Source organism: Bombus vancouverensis, chromosome 4 (genome assembly GCF_051014615.1).
Source record: "Bombus vancouverensis nearcticus chromosome 4, iyBomVanc1_principal, whole genome shotgun sequence".
In the NCBI taxonomy this organism is placed as follows: domain Eukaryota; kingdom Metazoa; phylum Arthropoda; class Insecta; order Hymenoptera; family Apidae; genus Bombus; species Bombus vancouverensis.
Genome location: NC_134914.1, coordinates 10,892,358 through 10,916,934, shown reverse-complemented (window position 1 = coordinate 10,916,934; position 24,577 = coordinate 10,892,358). Strand labels below are relative to the sequence as shown.

The 24,577-nt window shown below is 37.3% G+C and overlaps 1 protein-coding gene and 1 long non-coding RNA gene across 2 annotated transcripts in view; both read right to left on the bottom strand.

Moving 5' to 3' along the window:
* The window catches only part of sns (sticks and stones), a 479,494-nt gene that overhangs the window by 181,210 nt on the left and 273,707 nt on the right, over positions 1 to 24,577 (bottom strand). The window lies entirely within an intron of this gene.
* LOC143302544 (uncharacterized) lies at positions 21,254 to 21,772 on the bottom strand. The gene is made up of 3 exons (XR_013058136.1): positions 21,643 to 21,772; positions 21,456 to 21,559; positions 21,254 to 21,367 (listed from the first exon to the last, which is right to left on the bottom strand). It is a non-coding gene; the product is annotated as an uncharacterized LOC143302544 (long non-coding RNA).

Genomic DNA, 24,577 nt, shown 5'->3' with positions numbered 1-24,577 from the left:
TGCACGATTATCGGCGAATATAATTTACGTTGGATTACTTTCGTACTAGCGAGGAAATAAGACGAAAAATCACGACGTATAGATGGCTGTCGTGAATCGATTCAATCGGAACGCAAAGGTTTGTTAATGTGTAAGCGAAAGGATAGAGGAAAGTCGGACAAAAGTGGCCAATAAAAGTCGTTCGCGAGCAGAGAATTGCTCTTGATGCTGGAAATAAAGCAACGATTGATAACGTCGATTATCCGCGGTTCGGTTTGTGCCTCATTTTATAGGACGTTGTTAAATTTTTGCTGATGTTTCGGGTTATTTCTTCGCTTACCTATGATTCTACGTTTGTAATGGTTCGTTTCATTGTTTCAAGTTCGATCTCTTTGGCCAATTTTTACTTCGATATTGATTCCTTCATGCTAATAACGTAACTTCTATGTAAATATATTTCCGGATTTCTTTGAAACTATACCAACATAATAATGATACTCGTGTCTCGTTATTGTATTGATTTAAATGTTTTGTGTAACATCTACGTATAATATATTCAGAAAAAATGTCTATAGTAAATGTTCAGATATTTTCATGAATCCATTGTATTAAAAGCAATTAACAGATTATTTATGTAAATATTTCAAGTATAACAAAGTTTTGATTAATTGCTTCTTTTTTCTATTTACATAATCGACTGTATTTAACGAACTTTATTAATTGTAAATATCATTCTAAACACATATCTAATAGCAGAAATAGCGACACGATCTCATAAACACATATTATTATCCCGATATAGTTATTAAAGATTCAACTTCATTAAATGTAGCATAAAACAGTGAAAAACCACTAAATAAATTATGTTCTGTGCACGTGCAACCTGTCGTATACTTTAAAAATGGTTACCACGTATAGGGAGAAAGACTGGTTACTAGCTACACGCGTTATTAAATGCGTTGGAATCTGTGCGTGTAAAAAACGCAACACTCGCAAGCTTTACGGGCCAAAAAAGGGAATTTTCTTTGACGCAAAACGGACATGCAATTTCCTAGAAAATTTCTCGATAGAATTGGCCATTCACGCGCAGAGGGCAGAGCGTGTTCAACGTACGAGGCTTTGCCGTCCGACGCAAAAATGCCGTTCAAGGACGACGTAAAACAAGAATTATGGAATCATTTATTTCCAGACATCCTGTTCGAGGCCGCTGCTACATTTCCTACGGCGAGAAGATACCATTCCACAGGGGGGATATTAAAACGAGCGATCAATTCTGTATGAGACGTGCCAAGGCGGTGCAATGGATGCCGCGGAAAAACTTGCAATACAGTCGCCATCTGAATTTCCGATTCCAGTCTATACGAATCTAGTCGTTTCTCTCGCAGATTTTTTATTTTCACGGCTACGAACTCCACTGTGGAATAATTTTCCTTTTTCGAAAATTTTGCAGATGTCGCGAGACGACTGAGGTATAAAAGAAACAAACCAGATGATGATATATCTGGCCTGAAACTACGAGTGAAACTCGTAAATTGCCAACGTTTCTACGAAATACGCAATGACGTAAAACGTAAAAGTATTAATTTCTACTTTTATTCGCTAGCCTGGATGGAATGAAAGTAAAGAGGACTGCAAGAAAAATTGAAATTCTACATCGAGCAATGAGCTAACATCACTTGCAAGTAAATTACAGGAAAGAAGATACATATATTTTGTGTTAAACGTTTGAAGCTGAGCATTTTACTTATTAACACGAGTATGAGAAGCTTTTCTTGCAGAATATTTTTATAGTTGCACAATCTTTATTGTACGGAAAGTATCTTAATTGTGGCGAATATACGGGAGGAAATAAATATCCTTCTTTATATGAACTTTGCTAACGTTTCAACACGAGAGGATTCTGACTCAGAAACTTGTTCTCAATTACCGCTCTCATTACACAATCTTTATTACACCAGAAGAGAGAAAAACGCTAAAGTGCGAACAACGCACGGAGGAATACATATTACGGTTCTCTCGTGTGACTTTCGTGAATGAAACATACACGTTACTATACCGCCACCTGACTTTCTGAGTCATCCACAGGTTCCTGCTTGTTCTTTATTTGTACTGCACAATCTTTTACGGCGTCAGGCGAGAGAAGAGAAATTAACACTGGACGAATTTTTAGAATACAGTAGCGTATAAAGTTTCAGAATGAATGAAGAATTAATACAAAGTTAAACTATCAAGAAAATCATTTTATCCTTTCTTAATATTATGTATAATCAATATAATCTTCTCTTAAATCTATCCGCTAAATGGAATAGTAATAGTTCTGAGTTATCGAAATATCAAGTTATAACAAAAAATGTCGTGTATCTATCATTTCCTTATAAAACGAAAGAAACTTTTGGGACAACCTAATATTATTCAGTTTAGACATTGTCAGCATAAAATCATAATGATGCCTGTTTAAGTAAGATTTCAATTTGGGAAACAAAATATATTCCGGTGAATAAGAGATAGAATTGAAAATTTGATTAAATTTATTGACTGCTTGCACTTTGAAAATTTTTATGACACGATAGATATAATATACATATACATATATAATTCCAGTATACATTTCCAGCGGTTTTCTGAAATTTAGTATTACCATGCCATCTTCTTGCAATTAATGAAATCATCGAAGTAAGACATTGTTTAAGAACTTTAGGTTTTATTGATTTGTAGGTCAGATTGTCTTACTATAGTTTATCATAGCTAACGTGCTCTTATTTGCATGCCATTGCTGTTTCTTGAAAATCAAACGTAAATCATGTAGAAAAAAATTGCAAAATTTACAAAAAAAGTTGATTAATATAACTTCTGATAAACTTAAACAAGTTTTGCTCGAATAAAAGTCAGTCGAAAAATATGGTAGACGCATCATATATCTTATGTAACATGAAAACAGTGTATTATTTAAAATAAGAAGGGCAGAAGGGTGGCAAACAGGATTAAATGAAAGCATCTTCGTCAGCGTGAGCTTATTTGTACCTCGACGAAAATTCCATTCTCAGCTGGGAGAAATAAGAAATCCCTTTATTCCCCTTTGTTACGGCAGTCGTCGTCATGGAAAAAAAGCAAAAAAACATTAAAACACCGCGCAGAAATTTTACGCGAAGCCCCGCGACCGCTGGCAAGTGCGTTTCTCGCCTCTTCACGGTTTCATTTTCCGCCTGACGAATATCCGTTCGACCCTACTTCTGCCTCTCGACAACCGCTAAGGAGAAATGATATTTCAAATATTAAAATAGACGATGGATTTTATGAGCCACAGTGAACACGACACGAGAAACCCTCTTCGTGTCTGAAAATGTCGCAAGAATTTTTAAATTTCTTCGTATGCTATTCTTTCTCTCTCTCTCTCTCTCTCTCTTTTCTCTCGCTTAATAAGACGAATTGAAAAAACGTTAAAACACGGTAGTTTACGTAAACCGGCTTCTTTGTTCGAATTTTGAAAACGTGCCGCAAAACCACCACGTTTCCTCCTGTAAGTTTTTCTTCTCTTCATAGCTGTTTCGAGTAGATCAAAGATATCAGGAAACAAGGAATTAAATTCTCTATTTTAAGCGGTGGTTTTTAGCGTGGTTGGGTCAGCTGTCGTGTAATTAACAAGCAACCACCACGGCGATATCCTTGAAAACCTTTCAAGCTGCGGGTACCGCGAAGAAAGCAGATACGAAATTTTGTTTGATGCTGTTTTACGTGGAATTTATTTTGCGAGACGACTTTCTGTGACTTCATATCGCAGAATTCTTTTTTATTTTTATTTTTGTTTAGCATTAGCGGAAATTTCGTTACATTTACGCTCCCAAAGGAAACGCGTTTTCCATATAACGTAATACCCTTCGCCTAATTATCCTTCATTAGTAAATGCACGGCATTATTTGCTAGATATCCGAAGCAGTTAATCGGCAATAATTTCGTAAAATAATTGATTTCGTTAACGATCACTTCGGTAAAACACTCGACGAAATGGAGATGCAGTTTCTACGCGTTTCGAGCGGATAAATCAAATAAATAAATCAAACACCGGAGGAAAACAAAATAGCGAAGAAACAAATACGTTTCGTATAGCCGTGCTTTTATCGATCGGCCAATTTATATGCACGATTTATATATACACTACGAGACAGCTTTAGAGCACTTTGTATCGTGTGAAACGATTCGATCATTCCAGAACTCTACTTCATATATCATTATTTTCCCTGACTACTTGCTCGGCGTACGCGTTTTATAAATTGCGACAAAATTATCTCGAAAACTTAGTTGGCAAAATAATGATTTTTATTTTCAAACATCGATCAACTACATAGATATACGCAAAAAAAAGTTCGAGAAGACCTCGTTTCGTCGTTTGAAATCTCAGAAGGAATTACTAATTTACGTTCTATCGTTTCTCTCTGTAGAAACAAGAATACATTGAGAAAATAATTGATAACCTGTAGGTAAATATTCACATGCCTGTACGAAACGACAAATTCTCACATTTCACCCCATAATTGCTACCAGAAAGCAACTACGTATGATACACATCCATCGGTACTTGTGTCCGCACTTTCACACCCCTGGAGAGAAAAAAGAATTGTCGTTTTCACGCAGGAGGAACAAGACAGCGGCAAGCTCGAGGCATCCCCTCGAATGGCGCTTATCAGCCGGAAATCCGGATCCAATTTTTCCATGCCGCCGGGCGCCGTTTAAGGCCGACAACCATGCACTCGTACCCTTCTAACGCTTCATCCCCGGATACAGGATGTTCTGTTTGTCGTCCGATTGCCGGTCCGCGAACCGGCTTCACTGAAATTGTTAGGGACACCGAGTTTCGACAGTTGTTATTTTTCAACGACGAACTTTCTCTTCTATCTGCACTTATAGGATGTTAGAAAGCGCGTGAAAAATGTATGAGATCAATGTAAACATCAAAACGATGGAAAACGTTCATGTATACAAGTGTCGTTTCGGGCTTATTTTTCATTCATTCGCGTTTTATGTTTCTCACAATCTTCAACCACATCTTGTATAATTTTGATCACAATCTACAAATAGCTTTGTCTAGTTTCGTAGCATCAGATACATCACGGGACACGTATTCTTGGCGTTTCTCATTCGTACGGTGCCAAGTCGGTGACGTCTAGGATAATCCTTTGGGTATAATACAAGGATATAGTTACTGCGGATGGGTGTTCTGACGAATGAAACACCTGAAGAGAGAAATGGCTACGCTCGTAGGAATTTATATACGCATTTGATTGTTTTGACGTATTTTTCAAAACGTTAGTTGTTGATTGATCGTCCTAGCGAATGCAAAATCTAAAGAACGATGTAGCTACTCTCCTAAGAAGCTATATATGTACAGTTACATTTGGTTATTCCGAACGGAACGTTAGTTGCTAGTTGTTCTCGTCAAATGAAACATTTGAAGTTCGAGAACCTACCTATATTTAATTATTCTGACGTAGTTAATTATTGGAACATTTAATGCACAATGTAGCTTTGCTATCGTAAGAATCCACATATTTAATTGTTCCAATATATTCGTTAAACGTTAAAAAACATAACCACTGCAACGACGACTTTATTCAGCACAAATGCAAATTTTTATCAATTTGTCCACTCTTTCAAGATTAATCACGAATTGCGCCAAAACTTTCAGCGCAGTTATAATAAGTTACGTAGATACTCGTCCAGACTAACGACGAAAGGGTGAACAGCAGGACGAAGAAGGAAGACGTGAAGAGGCGGTTGAGAAAGAAGAGGGAAGTTTAAATCCATGTAAGAAGGAAGAAAGAGCTTGGTCGTTTCTCGCCGCTTATCCCGGAGATAAATGATTTCATGCTCAGCTTACGACATGTCATCGTCGAGGTCCTCGTTTCTCTTCCCTCTCTTCCTTCTTCTCCTCTTGTACTCTCGTCATCCCTTGTTCTCGTCCCCTTTTCGACGCTCGTCGAACCGAGGAACGTCGATGATTCTTGTTTACGGTGACAGGTATAAATTTACGTGGAGGTACACCGTAGGAGGTCCTCCTGCGAGTCTTTACACGTTTCCGATGTTTGATTGATACTTTGGTTTCTAGAGCAGTAATGCTTTCGTCGCTCATGTGTGAAAGGTTTCGACAGTGATTGTAGTTTAGCCAGGTAATGTGATTAATGTTGATCGACGTTCGGATGCCTGTGATTTAGGGCTGCTGTTTACGTTCGTCTCGTGTTCCCGTCAACTAATTTCTTTCGTATTGATTAAAGAGAATTTTGAATGAAATGGAAATTCTATATGCGAAAGAAAAACACGTGAAATGCGAAAATTATGATGGTAACCGCAGAAAGAGCACTCATAGATATAAAAGTTCTATATTCAGCTCATTGCAGCTGTATTAATTAAAGGGAATGTTTAATGAAATAAAAGTTCTGCGTTAGAAAGAAAAACACTCCGAATATGAAGATTATGATGGATGTAACATTTGTTTCATTTTTATTCTGTTCATTTCTGTTGTTTTAATTAAAAGTATTTAATGAAAGAATGTTTAACGAAATGAAAGTTTTATCTTTGAAAGAAAAGTGCTTGTAAGTCTAAAGATTATGATGATACGTAATTGAAAAAATAATGCTCATAGACGTAAAATTCGTTCGATCCTTAATCTTTATCCCTTGATTAGCTACCAAATTATAAACGATGTTTCCAATACGATTCACTATATTTTTGGGAAGAATATGTATTTCAATGGAAATAAATCCCGCTTGGATAATTGAATCTTTAGATATTTTAAGACAACCTCTGCATTTTTAACGATCTCGAACGATGTTAAATAAGCTCGCAAGATCGATACGTCCAAGGTGAATGAACTCGTCTCGGAGAGAACAGAGCGTCTAGCTAACGAAGAATATGTAATTAAGTCCATTAAGAAAAACAAAAGTCATGGTAAAATTTCTATTCAAACAAGATCCGTGTCAATCACAGACAAGTTCCATTTCAAGTGTTTATACAAAACCTATTAATCTAAAAAACAGAACAAAAGCGGAATTTAATCTTCTATCTTAACAAATTACGATATACTTTAAACATCTCGGGGAATGTACAAAATAATCAAATACTCCGATCCAATATCGCATCTATCATATGTTCCCGCGACTCTGTCATTTCTGCTTCGATTACGGTTATCTTCGGCGAAATCCAAGAACTCGTTATAGCAATCCGAAGCTTCGGAAAGCTACTAAGATGGAGATTTATAGAAACTTGTCACTCACGATCCGCCTCGAAATAACAATAGAGATAGACAGAAGAGACAAAACTGACAATTTCGACGGGTAGTCTAATTCGTTGGGACAATAGCGAGAAATAGGTAGAATTGGAAGGGGTTGAAAGATCGCCTTCTCTTTCGTCGCGGTATCATCTAACGAAATGGAACTCCTTGGTCCTGGTATCGTTCGGAAGAAAAACAACGTCGCAAAAGCAATTACAAGTTTGAGGAATTTAATTTAGTCGACAGTGTTGTCCATGGTCTCTCTCTCTCTCTCTCTCTCTCTCTCTCTCACTTGTATTTTACAAAGCTTCCTCAAAGTGTACGACACTTGCAATGACGACGTCGTTTCGAAACGAACATGCCGATAGTCGAGGAATCCTTGCCCCTCTTTTCTCACCACCGAGTTTGTTGCTCTTTATCACGAGTTCACCAGTAGCAGTTCGACTCCTCTATATATTATTTTTCTATCGACTTTCGAGACCGAAATACGGAGGTTTGGAGAGAAAGGTGCGAGCAAAAATTGTCAGCAGAGTTCGTAGGGGGATGAAACGAGCTGAAAATTCGAGCAACGCCTCGCATTTCACTCGAGCAAATATAAATAACGTTTGAACATTTTAAGGTTCTGTAGAAAGCATTGTTCGTAGGTCTATGAAAAAGATTGTGGCGTTTTTCAAACGAGGAGAAAATTGCTTTCCTTGAGATAAAAATGTAATGACCTTTCCGAAGGTTTATTTGCTAAATTGCTCGAGCTGTCGATGTCAAAGGAGAAATTTGCATAGAAGTGAGTGGCGGCTTCTTTGAAAGTACGTAGCAAGTCCTCTAATTGATTAGAAATTAATTTGCTTTATGGGTACTCTTGCTACGTATATCTACTCTTGAATATTTGAAAATTAATCATACTAATATGGTTTTATACAAAACTTCTTGAATATATTACTTTTCTTTAAAGGAAATATGTCTTTACACATAAAAGTTCGTTCTTTGAACGAAGTCACGTTAGTATATCGCTGTTCGATCACGAAACGATAAAACGATTAGAAAATCGACTATTTATCATGTTTCTCCTATGTGGTTTTCACATTAAACCTAAGTAAAATATCGCAATATATTGCACTTTAAATAAAACAAGGGATCGATGTTATTCAATTTTTGCAAATACCGACTTATACACTTTATTGACAATCTCGTAATTGGCACATCACTTCCAAAACTCGGAGCTCGTATTGCATCGAGGAATCTATGAGAAAGAAACAGCAGAGTCGACTAACTAACACAGACAGAAGCCGGACGAAACTGAGTGCTCGATTAGTTCGAAAATCCGAGGTTTTACCAGCTACAAGTTCGCCAACGAATAGAAAAGAGGCAGAGGGAGAAAGGAGAATACACGAAACGTAGCCTTAAATCTTCCTTGACGTCACGACGAGCGAATTCGTTGGTATAGTAGTCGTGGCCCGGGATTTTATCGGATGGAACGATAACTAAATCAGCGGGGAAAAACGTATTAAGGAGAACAGTAACGCGTGCAGCGAAATCGTGCAATTACCAGGATCGATCTCGCGACCGCGTTGCACACTCCGTAAATCCGTAGAAATAAAGTTGCAGCTCTGCGCGCAACGCTGGAAATGAAATTGAGCTTAACAGGCCAGGATTTTTATTTCGTTCGAAGGTGTCGCGAAACTTTGGCGTGCAGTTTCGCCTTAAATAAATAGTCGAATCAGGGATGTTAATGGAAATTACGAAACAATTGTAAACGAGAACGAGACAAAGGAATTTAAGAGCTTTGCGAATAGATGCGCAATGATTTGGAATTATGTTATCTCACGAGAAGTTATTTTCATTTAGTCTGATTACATTTACAGCAATCAAGGATTTGGGGATTAAAAATCAGATAGATTTTAGAGGATGATTTTTATGAATTTAAAGCTCCATAAGTGAGAGGATTTAGGTAATGTTATTTACTGTAAGGAGAAAGTATCGAATGGTACGGATCAGAGAGGAATTGAACGAACCTCTGAGGATTTGATGGATTTAAAGTGATGTAGGTACATTAAGTGCCTTAAAATCACGTTACTGCATGAGAATTTAGCTTGAAAACGAACTAAAATTAAGAATGAATTAAAACTCTGACAATTGTACAAATTTCGAGATACAAGAAGCTTTAAAAGTCAAATAATCGGATTTTTAAACACTCTAATCTAGAATATGATGATGAAGAATAGGGGAAATTTAAGAAAAGTGAACCAGGAAACAGGATTTAGAATTGAGCGGTAATTTCTATAAAGTTCACATTTTCATTTTACCGAAGAGATAATCGAAACTGCCATATCACGGAGAACATTTAGTATAATATTATAAATGCTTCATATTTCCTATCTACACAGGGATAGTCGTCTAAAATTTGATCTGTTCGTTAATGGTTCTGGGTTAAGTCTCGTCGGGATTTACTGCGCAATTAACTAAAATTTACTGCATAATTATTAATACATATTACACGGTGCAGGACGACGGTTAAAGGAGAACAAATGTCTTTGCACGTTTCGACGATATGGAAATTTCGAGAACGAGCTGCAAGTTTAATGGAACAAACACGATAACGTTGACGTTATTTCTCCTCTATAGATTACATTTCTTGCGAACTATCGCGTGATAAAATTTATATAACGAATAACTTTAAACAAAATATGCTACATCTTGATACATTAATCTTCAAGAAGTAATTATATTCTTCTGCCATAAATAAACCAGTTTTCATCGTATAATGAAACACGATGAAAGATTATTCGATTACATGATGATAGATTATTTATTTATGTCCTTGTATTTATGTACTTTCCAAACATAGCTTTCATCCTTACATCTAAATAAGTTTCTTCTCGTTGTATTATATTTGCATTAATAAACACAGTTTTTACTGTATCATCGGTTACACGCTACATAAATCTTAAATCTGAATTATTCGAGTCATTACAAATTAATATAAACTCTAAAAAAATCTAAAGACTGAACTATAAATCGTAAGAGACACAGAAATGTACAGCTAAAATCTCGCATAAGGTCTTAAACGTTTCATAAACAAGGATGTGAATTTCTAAAAAATATTCAATTAACAATTCCATACTCTCTACGAAAACCAATTTCCTGAAAAAATGTATACTTTCCTTAACCCTATCCACTCATTTAGCGACCGAATAATGTATCGTGGAATCTTATCAACGCATCCATCATTATCGTACCAACCCGGATCTCGTTCACGCCTACGATCAAATTAGCCATTTTCATAGCCGACCATTCGCCAATTAATCACTCGATCGTTCCGTGTGCCATTCCAAACCGACTGACGTCAAACGATCGCGACTTGTCGCGTTCACCTGGTAGGACAAGGAACGGCGGACGCATTGTTTTGGTTCACCGCCGCCACGGAGTATCCGGCACACGACCCGATTCTCCGGCTCTCCTCGATCTGTCGGCCTTTTACGTCATCGCGCACACACGGCCGGTCCCGTGTTACAGAGCTAGTGCCCAGCGTTTTAAAGGTCAGAGCCTAAGAACACGCCGATGCACGATTTCCAAACGATGAATCAGCCCCGCTTCCGCTCACCGACGATTCAACGATCCGCGTTCCCCCCGGCCCGCACACCATTGTTCTCATTCGACACGGAAATACGCGTGGATTTACTGTCGAGCGAGCCCGCGAACGTACACCACGAGAACGGCAATTAATATCGTCGAAACTGAAGACGTCAACGACAAAGCCCGTGTGCCCAGCCTGCTGTGCCTGATCATTTTTCTAACTGGTCCGTTTTTCAAAGAATTTTTGACGGTTCTTGCATGGATGACCCAGCTTTTTGTTTCGTTGAATTGGTTTTGCTTAACGGTGCTCCCTGGGACAACGCGGAAGTTGGGACACCGACTTGTCCGCGAAGATGAAAACATCATATCATAAGTGACTAAATTACGTACATATATACATGTAGTATCGTGAGTGCTTATAGGGTGTAGGTGTCGGCTGCTGGGTACGGCTGCCTTTCTTCTCACTTTTGTATCGTGGAAGAAAAATCGAACTCTGGTCGCCGGGATTAGAACCCGGGTTCCGAACGTTCGTAACCTAAGGCGCTAACCACTGCGCTGCCGTCGTCAGACACTAATTAGTGTCGAGTGGTGGTATTCGCTATCGAGTTCCGCCACAGGTCTTTTTTCCACGATACTACATACATGATAAATACACGTTTGTATTCCTTAAGTGCACGTGCATATGTCTATACGTATATACATACATACGTACTATTATATAGGTATTACACAATTACATTATACAGTGAAATTGTAGCTATATACCTCGCAGACACCCACTGGTAGTATGATTTTCCCCCAAATTAGGCTGTTTGCTATGTATTTGAATTTGCGAGGAATTAGTCGGCACGAACGAATTCGCATTCGCTCGTCTCTCTTATTCGCCACGACGAAGGAAATTGTAAAGGTGTGTTGAATAAATTGATTCGGAATGAAAGTCGAAATTTTTTAAGAAAAGAATCCGCGTATAATCCGAAACCACGTTATTTGAGAGCACGTATACCGTTTTCAGATATGGTTACAATGGATGTGTATTCGGATGGACTGGTGTTCTGACGAATGCAACTGAAGACTGGAATGCATGCCCTCGTAAAATGTATATACCTGTTTGATTACATTGACGTATTGAGTTCGTCAGAAGGTATCCATTGTAACCATAAGCTAACGCGTTGTCTGTCGTGAAAAATATCAGACATATTGTGAAAATAGAAGATATTGTGAAAAAAATAGGTTTTTCGAGAAAAGTACTATCAGTGGTATTTAAACAACCTTATCGTTGTATTGTTCAAGGATAAAATAATTCAGAAGGAACCACACATTTGTAATTATTGTAATTACTTGTAATTATATTTGACTAGAGACTAGAGTCTAGATTAGGTAGGTCCATGTATCGTTGAAATTCATTTATTCTCAAACTACGAAACGGAGAGAATAGATCGAGAGAATGGAAAACAGAAAACAATGAATCGGAAGATATAAGAATTTCGTAAAACGCTAACGTTCGTGCTTTTTAAATTAAATGGCGAATTTCACTGTGATCAAATAATTTTTGCAAATGAAATTGGCGTTACGTACGTGAATTGTTATGGGTTTGAACTGAAACATCGCGATTCTCTTGCGTTTCTCCTTCCTCGAATCCATAAGCTATTTTCCAGTTAAACTTGAAAAATCGTACGTACCTGAAACAAAATGAAGAAGCTTATTTTAGTAACAATGGAAATATTCGCATAGATAAAACTGATAAAAAAGAAACTGAATAATTATGATTGCGATCTTAACATCTAATTCCTACATAGAATTAGGATTTTATAAGTTTTATGATATACGACAAAGTTAACATTTTTCACAAACTTTCCTACCACGATACTTTGTATTTCCACTCATATTCTAAAAATTGTTCTCAATCTTTAAACGATAATAGCACATTTAATGTCTGTTTGAAACTGAAGAACTGCAAAAGTAGGTACGAAGTGGTAGTAACGATAAGATCGTAAAACAAGTTCTAAATGGTCACTCCCGACAGAGACGTGCACTGATTGTCACGTGCTTAATGCCATTATACTCCGGCTTCCTGTTCTGTCGTATATAGCGCTATTCGCAGGAACACTAGGAGGTTGTAAATCTCATTGGACTTGCGACGATATTCGGTGCAATGTTACGTGTCAAATTAACATCCCATGGCTGCTTCAATTGGCACGATTCACTAAGACGTATTTTATGAATAACAGAATAATGTTAAGTGTGTTTTACGACTAGACTTTCACAGAAATAGAATTCACAAACGATATTAACCAACCTGTACTTGTTCAAGATTTTAATAAGACACATGTGTATGTAATAAATTTTCAAGTAGCTAATCGTATGACTTTCTTGATAGATTACTGGTCAAACGACATTTTGGAATATTTCGATGGAATTTGTAAATTTATATTATGGCAAAAACACAGTTTTTCTCCTGTTAAGTTTATTCTCGAGAAAATTTCAGATCTAGTTTTATTATTATATTATATTATTATATTATATAATTATTTAGTTAGTCTCTAAATAAATAATTATTTACCATATTTACTTTATTTAATCTCTAAATTATATTCTACTGAACTCACGTCTGAGTAATTAAAGTAACAGACAAATTCGTTCAAGACTGACACACTTTAGTCTCGAAACTGGTAGGAATAAGACAGATCAGTTTTTAGAAACACCGCAAGACCGATTGTTCCGTGCTCGACGTTCTTCAAACGAAACAATCTTATACCGTTACGTTTTTCTTTAAATTTTGATCGATCTAACGGATGCATCAAGATTCAGGAAGCACGAGTCTGCTCGCGGATGACGTCTTCCTCCGTTAAAAGATAAAAATCAACAAACTCCCTCGAGGAAGCAATCATTCTCCTCGTGTAATATACTCCTCGTAAACGGCATTAGCTTGGCTAATTGCAAAGAAAACGAAGGAAAGTTTCCACGTAATTGTATGGCCACCAATGTTACTAATATTACTATATATGTTTCTTACAATTTTTCTTTCCAATTAAATCATTAACATTATCGATACATCCGCCATCATCTCGATATACGTGTATCCTGACATCCTCTAATAAAATAAACCTGTACAACGCTAATTATTGATACGACTCGCTTAACAATTTTTTGACTCCTATGAACTTCATTGAAACGCTACGATAATCGTCTCGACCTTACATGTTTAGACGATTCACAATCAGCCAATCTGAACAGACACCAACAGCGAGAACATTAACAGAAATTTAATATTTCATCGCGTCGATCAGTCTTTTTCCCTTAGCAATCCTTTTGCATCTTGATAAACATTTGGAGGATAAACCGCAGGAATTCTCATCTCCGTGCTCGCGATACACATTTTCCAGCTGGGGAAACCGAGCGCATTTCACCTTGGCCGAACAATTTCCGCACGCTGATATCGGCGATCTTGAGCGGTTCGATCGTTGCGCGGAAGCTCACGCGTCACAAATCTCCGTTCTCTCTTTGCTTATTTTTACTCCTTTTCTTCCGTCATAATCTCACAAGAACGGAAACATGGACAGGCTGAGGCAAGATTATTTAGGTCAGAATGATAGATACTGGAAGCGAGCTAAGTAATTTGTCTTGAAATTGGTCGAATCCGGTTATGAACAACTTTCGATCTAGAAATATCCATTAACATCATTAAGCATGTAATAAGTATTAGATACGATACCACTGAATATTGCAATTTCGCTATTTAATGGATAATCGATTGTTCAGATACTTCTCTGATCTGTGCGAAATACATACTTGTACTAAATATAACAATTTTTGTATGTACCCATTTTCAAATTTGAAACATTACCAATATAATCATGCAAATATAATCCAATCTCCTTACAGTGTTTAATGAAATTTCAAAATGCTTCGTATAACATACGTAATATATTTATAAAAGGTATCTACGAGTGTACTACTTTCTTGAACCTGTATATGTCCCCTAAAGCAGGAAGGTTTCAAACGTAGAAAGAAATTTCGGATTGTCCGTTAATCCTAAAAAAATTAGAAATTTTTATGCATATATCTAAACGAAACTAAAACGGAATATGATAAAAATGCACGTAGGAAAGCCAATATTTGAATAAAAACCAATCATACAAGTAATATGTCTACGTACATAATTATGTATTGTTCACGTCTCGACAGAAAGAGGAAGATAGATGGATAGATGATAGATAGATAAATAGAGAGATAGATAGATAGAGGAAAAGAAGCTTCGTCCTTCTGTTTGGTCGCGAGCAATTACGAGCAGCGAAACCGTCTCGAAAAAGCAATTCTGCCCGTACATCGGGACAGCCCCCAGAGTCGGTGTAAACAGCGAACGGAGTTATTAGAGCCCCGTCATTTCCGCGACCGAACAATCGCGGTCCCACGCTCCTTACGCGCTGATTTGCGCTCCACGGGGCTCGCCCGTTCACATCCTGCGATTCAAGGCGTTCATTTCCTTCCCCTTTTTATTCCTTCTCCGGTCTCTTGCTCCTTGATCAGCGTTAAGTCCAATCACCTGTCGTCTCTTAACTGGTCCCGATCTGTAGAGTTCTAACGCCAGATAGAGAGCTTCGTTATCGTGATATGCGGTGACTGTGGTGACGATAATGATATCAAAGGAGAAGATTGAATGGAATAAGTTCCGTGAACGATGATAGGGGATGGTTGTGGTTTTTATATGCAGACGAATTATCCTGCCGTGGAATATATGTCGTGGAAGGAAGGTATACATATCTGAAAAAAATTTAGTTGTACATAAAGATCATAAAATTTACATATCGTTAGAAACATAAAGATCTGTACGACGAAAAAATTCAACGTAGAATGAGGAATTAATTTCTGTAGAAATTTATAGATTGTCATTGAGATGGTTATGGTGATTATCGAAGAAAATTATTGCAGCTGTTACATTTAAGAAGATTAATGAGAAACCAGATGTTATTTGACGTTTCGAAAGGTGTATTAAAAAAGGCAGTGTTGAAAGCACGCGCGCGAGCAAGGAATCATGATAAAACAAACGAAACACACGAAACGTCAAAGTTAATAACGTTTTTGTGCGAAAGCAACGGCTATAGCTCGCTTTGAATTTTTTGCATTATATGCAAAACGACGAATTGCACCTGTCAAGGAGATTACCATTCGCGGAACGAATTTTAACTAGAATAAATTTATAACAGAAAAAAGTGTCGCGATTTTTCCACATCTGTCTCTGTGAAAAGTTGATAGTTCAACTTTCAGTCCGCAGTAAGATTTGAATGACAGTATCTGACATTTACGTCGTCCAAATATCACCTAGTCAGAATAAGAAACTAGAAATCAGATTTTATAAATTACACAAGGCACTCCATGTAAAACTAGTATTATGCGTATGTATGAGAGCGAGAATTACTTTTACCACTATTTCCATGAAATTACTAGCGTTAATATAAGTTTCAAGTAAAATTCGCGAATTAGATTTATCAAAAGCTATTTCACACAAACACTACGAATCAAAATCGCAACGCTTCGAAATCCAAATCCTCCTTAAATGTTACCCGATGCCTTTTACCAGTATTCTCATAAAATCGTTACTGTTCGTTAACTCTATTCTATCTTGAAGCGGCGCTTTCCGCTATTTCCGATACGTGTAACTTCCTCCCCCGTTCGACTGACTCTCCCACCTTCTCGCCAGTTTCCGCTCCGTCACGTGTTTCGTCGCAATTTCCGTTCCCATCTATCTCAGGTATTCCCAATTTTTCTCCGACTTGTCTCGTATTTCCTTCTGTCTGAAAATCCAATTTGATACGTCCAGTATCTAGAAATCCGATTTCACGCATTCGCCGGTTGGAACTAAACGTGTATGTCCCTTATTACGTGTCATTCGCAGCTCGGCCAGCGAACAAACGTGAGCCACCCCCATTTTCTAAGACGCGTTTCGTCCGATCGCATCTCTCTCGTCATCGTGATCCTAGAAAACCTTTCCGCGATCGCCGACTCTTTCTTTCCCTATTCGAATTTATCGTCATCCGTTCCCAACACGTTCCTCCGTTCTCATTCGCGTTCCATCGATCGTCTCGTTTCCTGGAATCGGCTCCAACGATGACGATTCGATTCCTCTTCGGCGACATGGGATCGGTGTAACGTTGATTTCGAAGGAAATAACCATGGATGGAAAGATTTGACTGTGAGTTACTAGTACGAGAAAATCAACGATGCTGTTTTAAATAGCGAGACAGTTCTGCAAAATGTTAGATTCGATCATTTTGTCTAGAGCAAGCGAACGTATGTAATTGGACGAAATAAATGAAATAATAGAATTTTCAAAATGATATCTAAGTATAAGGTTCTTTTAAAGTTCAATTCTATTTTCATTAGCGCGAGGTCAACAATTTTTACGAACGCCTTCATTTTTCCTACAATTCTCAAACAATAACTTTAAAAGTGCCGACAATCTTCAATCTAACGATATTCCTTTCGATAAAAACTTAAACAAAACCAACGCGTCTCCGAGAAAAAACGCAAAACTGGAAACCTCTCCGGACATCTCCTCCCGTGTCAATCTTCTCGGCACGCAATCAGAAAAATCTTCAATCTTGGAAGTCGTCTGTTCGAATTCCGGCTTTCGCCTCGTCGAAACGAGTAAACCTCCAATAACTTGGAGGAAAGAGAAGCTCTAAGAAGGAACGTGCGCAGAAGGGAAGATCGCATAGAGAACAGAAAGAGGAGCAGATTCACGTTGTTCTTATCGTAAATCCCGGTTCATACAGCTGTCCCTAACAACTTTCCTCTCTCACCTATTCGCCGAGTCGCGCCGTCGGTCCATCAAGCGAGATCGTCCTGTGTGCCGTCTCGGTCGTTTCCCCTGTGGAGGAGTTCTCCCGTCCCGTAGAGACTCCATGAATCCTCCGAGGCGTCGCAGAGCCCAGCTGCCGTTTATCATATTGCCGCGATCGCTTCGAATCGCGTTTTCACGCGGCGTTGCCCAGGATTATTCAATCTGGCCGGGAATGGCCGCGCCAGGGAACGGCTTTCGAGGATTGAAAGCTTTCAGAAAGGCGAAACGAGACATCCGGCCCCGCCAGATCCGCTATCGAGGATTCACTGTCAGAATGAAATTCGAATTTGGAAGAGGGAACGCCAACTAGATTCCTCTTTTTTCGCCCTTCGTTGCTGAGCTCTTTTGTTCCCCTACGTTCCTTCGAACTAACGTTTCGTGTCACGGCCACAGAGTTATCGCAAAGACAGGCCGGTTTGTTTGACTCGTTTTCTGGCACGAAAAGCGAAAACAGCGATAATTCACGAGATTTTTTCTACCTCTGCTGTTTGGGTAATATTTTTTCGCCGAGATCTCGCCATTTATCTGTTGCCCTGTGAAGGATTTTTCTTGCTTTGGAAGGGCCTGTGAAAAGCGATGTGTTTGTAAGGTTGAATTTTTACCGATGAATGAATACGATGGCCTTTTTCCCCGTCGTCGAGTGACATTTTGCGTGGGTGGTACGGGTTTATAATTATAGGCGTCCTGGCTTATCTGCTTCGTCATGGACGCTGAAAAGAATGATTTATTACTTCATTCGTGTATAAGAAACGTTTAGATCCTTTGGCGATAATGTTCTACCTGTTTTAACGCGTTACTATACATACCACGCGTGTTAATTTTCAGATAATTTCCATGCAACGATCGAGTGAAGTTTGCTATCTTGAATAAGAAATTCAAATTATCAAAATTAAATTCGTCTCTTATTTTTTTCTGAATAAGCGAAAATGTTTTATTAAAAATTCCGCTGATCTCTTAAAACGATCTATCGACCACCAAAGAGAAAATATGGAACACGTTGAAAAATTGCCAACATTTTAGAAAACCGGAATTACCGTGTCTCGGCTGGAATCAGGGCTGGAGCAGACCGGAGCCGGTTATTTTATCATTTTCCTTCGCAACGCTCCGCCAATTCGCATTTCGTGCCGGCATCTGGAGAGAAATCCGCGATTCCGACATAAAAATTCCGGGTTCGCGCGTTCTGTCCAAGATAATCGGATTTTTCACACGTTCCTTTCGGGTGCTCGCGCGAACGGACCTTGATAAGGCGGCGGAAACAAAATAAAATTAGCTATTAATCACATTCCACGAAAATCTGTCGTGCGGATTGCTCGTCTACGTGCACCAACAAAAATAGTAGAAACGGAACAGAGAAAAGGGAGAGAGAAAAACGGAGAAGGGAGGAAAACGAGTATGACCACGGCACGTTTCGCAATTTATCCCCGCAATTTCGGCGCTACGGCAATTATGGACGAGCATTTATAAATATTAGCGGCGGAACTGCGTGTTCCCGCATGCTGGCGTTTTCCGTGACGCGTTTTTTTCCGCTGCGAAAAATCAACATTTGAGAAATACGTTCGTTTTAAGCGTCGAATACACGCCGAGCCTCTCCCTCGCGGCCAGATTTTTGGTATCCGATACAAATCCGATATTCGGTTTCCTTCGCATTTCAAAGAATCAAGGATTTCTTGATTCTCACAATTTTTATTCCTGACCCATGGTCATTTTTTTGTTCTCACAATAAACAAATTCCCTTTTTACCAGTTTTACTATTATCAGTTTTTTTAAATTGAGTTTTTGATAAGGGATATTGGTGCGGTATTGGTTATAAGATGAATTTCTGTATGTAAGCATGAATACCAGTTAATTCTATAACATTGGTTTCATTTGAGGATACTCGATTAGTATTTGTAAGATCATTGCGAAAGTACAATCAACTATGTGGAAATTACTTCGGTTAAAAGTACAATGGTTTGAAGAAGTTAGGCGTGTATAAATTAAAATTGTATTTAAAGGAAACGACACCCTATGTACAAAATGTTCTATAAAGTATAGCGCTAGTTCTATAAAGCACTAGCGAGTAGGATATGATTCTACGTGAAAAAGTACGTAAAAAATAGATGGATATTACTCTTTACTACCTATAATCCTATTGGTTGTTATCAATATAAGCTCTTTTACAACATCTCAGTAATTATCGATTCACTTGGATCGTTTATATTCATTCCAGTTAATTATATAAGCTGAAACGATCCGTCTGAATATCGTCGAATAGTTTCTTTTTGTATATGGTAGTACTTATATATTTGAGCAGGATCGATATAAGATGTCGATATCTATCAGCTTATCCATTTTGAAGTTAAGTACATACTTGGTATATTGTCAAGTCGTCTTAAAAGTATTGTTTCTTTTTTTTGGAATAACTTAGGTATTTGAAATTTTTCAATCGGATTTGAACCTATCTGTAATATACATAATTATACCGACGATATTTATGCAAATTCGTCATCATATCTTTAATAGTAAAATGATATCTATTATAACGAGTACCTACCTAGATAGGCTTAGGATATTTTACATAATTTTGCATATTGCATGCATTCCGTGGATTTTTTCAATTTTAAATTTCTCACAAGTTTATAAATATCCCTGATCTATGCGTAATTTTATCTTTGAACTTTAACTTCAACGCATCTTTCATATCTGACCAGTAATTCTAGTTCCATTTAACGCCGATGATTATAATTTTAATAGATAAGCACTTTATTTGTACCATTTTATCATTTCTTATTCTAAGTTATATATCTATTATTACTTCTATCGTTCTAAATATTACTACTTCTTTATTCTAAATATTTTCTTCAATATGAAGCTTTGATTGTCGATATTATTATTTTCGTATAATACGAGTATTAAAATAAATGAAGAGGTTCTTTTTAATGATCTAATGATACTAAGTCCATGTACAACGATAAAACGGTAATAAAAAACATATCGATAATAATATCATACAAACAGTAGTATGAGAATGTCTGTATAAATTTATAACAGTACGAACATTGTTAATTTAATCCTTTGTAACTTAATCCTTATTTTATGGATGTAATTTACTTTTGAAATATCTCTGTATTAAACGGGCCGTGTTAAATAAAAACAACTTAGTACATGTCAGGATGCAGTTGCTTTCAGTGATTTATACTCCAAAACAGCTGACACCAGTTTTATATTATCAAAATATTGTATAAACGCGAGTGGCGGATAGTTAAGATAAAATAAAAGTAATTGAACGACTGTTTGCGATATATAGATTTGACTGCAGTAAAATATGTGTCTAAATAAACCTTTTGGAGGTGATGTATAGAGCATAGAAAGGTATGCATATAATATAAGTGCATGATGCATGTGCAATGTGCATGAAAGAGATTAAAAGATCCAGTAAAAGCAGGTCAGCATTTCAGTTTTAGCTTAGATTTTATTGCTAAAAGCATTAAGACAAAACAAACAGGGAGAAGCTAAAAGTAACAGAGGAGAAAATTATAGGATAAAAATTAGTAATAAAATTATAAAAATGTAATAATACAAAGGTAGAATATACTTCAGTCGTACCTTATAAATTAGTAGACTTTAATTTGGTTTAAATAAGATTTTATGTATTCAACTTGTGTATATATTCAACCTATCTGCTCCGTATTCCTTCATTTATACCTTTGAAGATCTCTTTGCTGGAGGAGTTTTACCTAGTTTTAAGTGTATCATTTTAATTACGTTAAATTATTATTAATTTATCTTTTCATATCTTATAAACATCAGTGATCATATACGTACAATACACACGCACACACACAGCAGATACATATATATATATATTGTTCTCAACATTTTAATAGCCCAAGTGCTCTCTTAGATTTTCTCTCAGATTCTAGTTTATTCTTGTGAACATTTAAATAATCAATATTAGTCCTAACCTAAATAATGCTATAAGATCAAGCCTAAGATTATGTTTAGTACTTACAAAGGATACGTGTTTTATCATCCTGAAGAACACGAATTGAATATATATACTTATATATATATAGATTCTTACGAGTGTATGTATTTTATGTTTCATTCGGGAAAGATATTTCGTCATAACAGGCATTCACTGTACCTTAATCTAAAGTTAATAAATTGCATCATTCTATTTCTCGTAACACACAAAACATTCAATGTTTATATGAAGCTCACCTTATGACGTTCTCGTTGTTCATACGTATGTATTACTTCGGCGTCGTTCGTCTAATTTCACTTCCCACGAACCTCACGCCAGTCTTTTATACAATATCCACAGCTTTTCCTCACTTCCATCACGACACTTCATTCGACACGCGATTCACGTTCCACGATTCGCGACACACATTCCAAATCGTCACGATCGACTTCAATCGCTCCAAATTAACTGACGCTATAAATCAATATAAATCAAAGATGGCGGCGTATTAGTTTCAACAGAAAAACGCGGGAGCGGACGATCGACAATTCTCGAGTAACATCGTGCGTATTCACGATTGCGCAGAAAACCAGCGCGCATCTCGCTCAGATCGACTATTATAAGCAAATATGATATTATTATTATAATTATTATAAAAATATTATAATAATATATAATTATTATAAATATTATAAAAATTATTATAAATATGATATTATTAAGCATACAGTGGATTACGAAAGTATCATATTTGAACGCTTATCACAGAAAACCTTTATGTATATATTGTATGTGTTACAGAAAATATTTCGTTAGCACTGTAACGAGATACGACTGTCATGAATATATTGGTCAAATATGAAACTAATCTGAAAATGTGTGTAAAGGTTAGAGATATTTATCTTAAAGATATATTTCACGAACAATTAATTAATAGTCAACAGCATAAATAGTCATCTTAAACACGTAACGAGTACTAAACATGATCCCATTGAATATATCGAGACTTGTTAATATAACGAATAATTGATTATTTAAATACTTTTCTGACTTCTACGAAATATGCACTTGCACTAAATATCTCGTAATTTTTGTATATATTTCCAGATTTGTTTCAAATCTAACCAATGCAGTCATGATAGTCGAATCTGATAACAGTACGGAGGAAACTTCAAAATGTTTCGTATAACGTATGATACATAGCATATTTATTAAATATTCGAATACTTACATGCGAAACACTGTATCGAGGAGAAAGACACGAGAACGCGCGTTCGATGGTTCTCGGCTAACATTGTGGGTATTTGCGATTGCTCGGAAAAACTGCACGCGGATCGTTAAGATCCGAGATTAATTGCGTACGTATGCACGGGAACGCGATGGTGAATAATTTCTAGCTCGTCTATACGGCTATGCAAATCGCGGTTCGTGCACAAGCCAGGGCAAACTGTTCGAAAGTAATTCGCCAATAAGAATAACAGCTCGGAATGGCGGATATCGAAAACACGCCATCGGCGAACGTCCCGCAATTTGCATTTCTGATACGCTCGCGATACACCGCGCGATGTAGCGCGGCAAAAAAAGAGATGAGAAATTGGAAACGGTTACACCCCCGATGTCCCCCCCTGCCCCGGTGTAATATTTTACAATGCCTCGCCGGGGACAAGGTGTTCGAAGTCTATGCACGTTCGCAACACGGAGAAGAGAAGAAAAAAAAAGAGCTTTGGTTTTAAATGAGAACAGTGCCTCTTTTCGATCGCGTTGCCCCTCTGTTCGTCTTCGCCGGTAATAGACCGTATGTATTTTAAAAAATGATTTCCATTTATCTGTTGACGCACTTGGTGCACGGAAAATGGATATCAAGTATGAAATATGAAAATTGATTTTTCGTTCGACGTATAAGGAAGTGGAGGTTATAACATTTCGAGTAATAATTCGCCCTCTTCCTAAAAAGGAGTCGTACTTCATCGGTTCAGCAACGGAATATAAAGGAAAAAGCCCATTCTCGAGTGTTGCTCGTGTTTCTTGCTGGAAACTTTTTAAGAGCTCATTTTTTCTCGTTCTTTATTTATTCTCCCCTCCAGTTCAGTACATTATTACTCGGTCCCAATATGGCCGTTTCGAGGCATAATAAACGGAATTTTCATACTTTCATGTCTCTTCTGTTCCGTTCTTAGTTAAGTGCGCACGTGTGTGTTCAATTTTTACAGGATGCACCGCGGCCTCGTTCAGGCAAAATTTTTCGCGCATACATCGCCGAATATGAGGCGCGTGAACGGAGGAAGAAGTAGCTGGCAAACTATATCATTTTGGAGTCTCAAGAAGGAAATGAAATGTGTAACGACTCCTTCTGAAACGCCGCGCCCTTAATAAGTTCGTCCCCCAACGTCCTTATTTTGTTTGTTCACGAACTTTTCTACCCTGAAGGCTGTATAATAAGGTGAACTCACATTTATATTAGTAAAATGTCGCGGTGTAACACAAAATTACGATACGCAGAATTGTACGAAGAAGCTCAATTTCGCTTGAGATTTAAAATATATTTCCGATCGAATAAGATAATTGACTCGAGCGAAAGAGTAAGACAAATTCTGACATTGCAAATATTTTTCTTGAAATTATACACAAAAATACTCTAAATTATTTCGAAACATATAGACAAAAATTCGAAATGATATCGCAACAAAATTGTTAAAGCATCCATCGAAAAAGTATTATTAAAGCATCGTATAAATTACATGTACAACTACTAGGAATAATTTTGGCCAACGACGCCTACGATTTTTAAAGCGTTTTAAATTTCGTACGCGGCGTTTCACGGAAAAGGGCCATCGTTTCACTAAACGGTCGGCGACAAAAATTGGAAAGGTCTACGGTGTGCTTATGCTAAAGTACCCCCATTGGCACGCGGCCAAACAGTGGTGGCGACGATTGTTTTTGCATCGAAGGAATCGATCCTCGCCCTCGAACATCGTAAAAT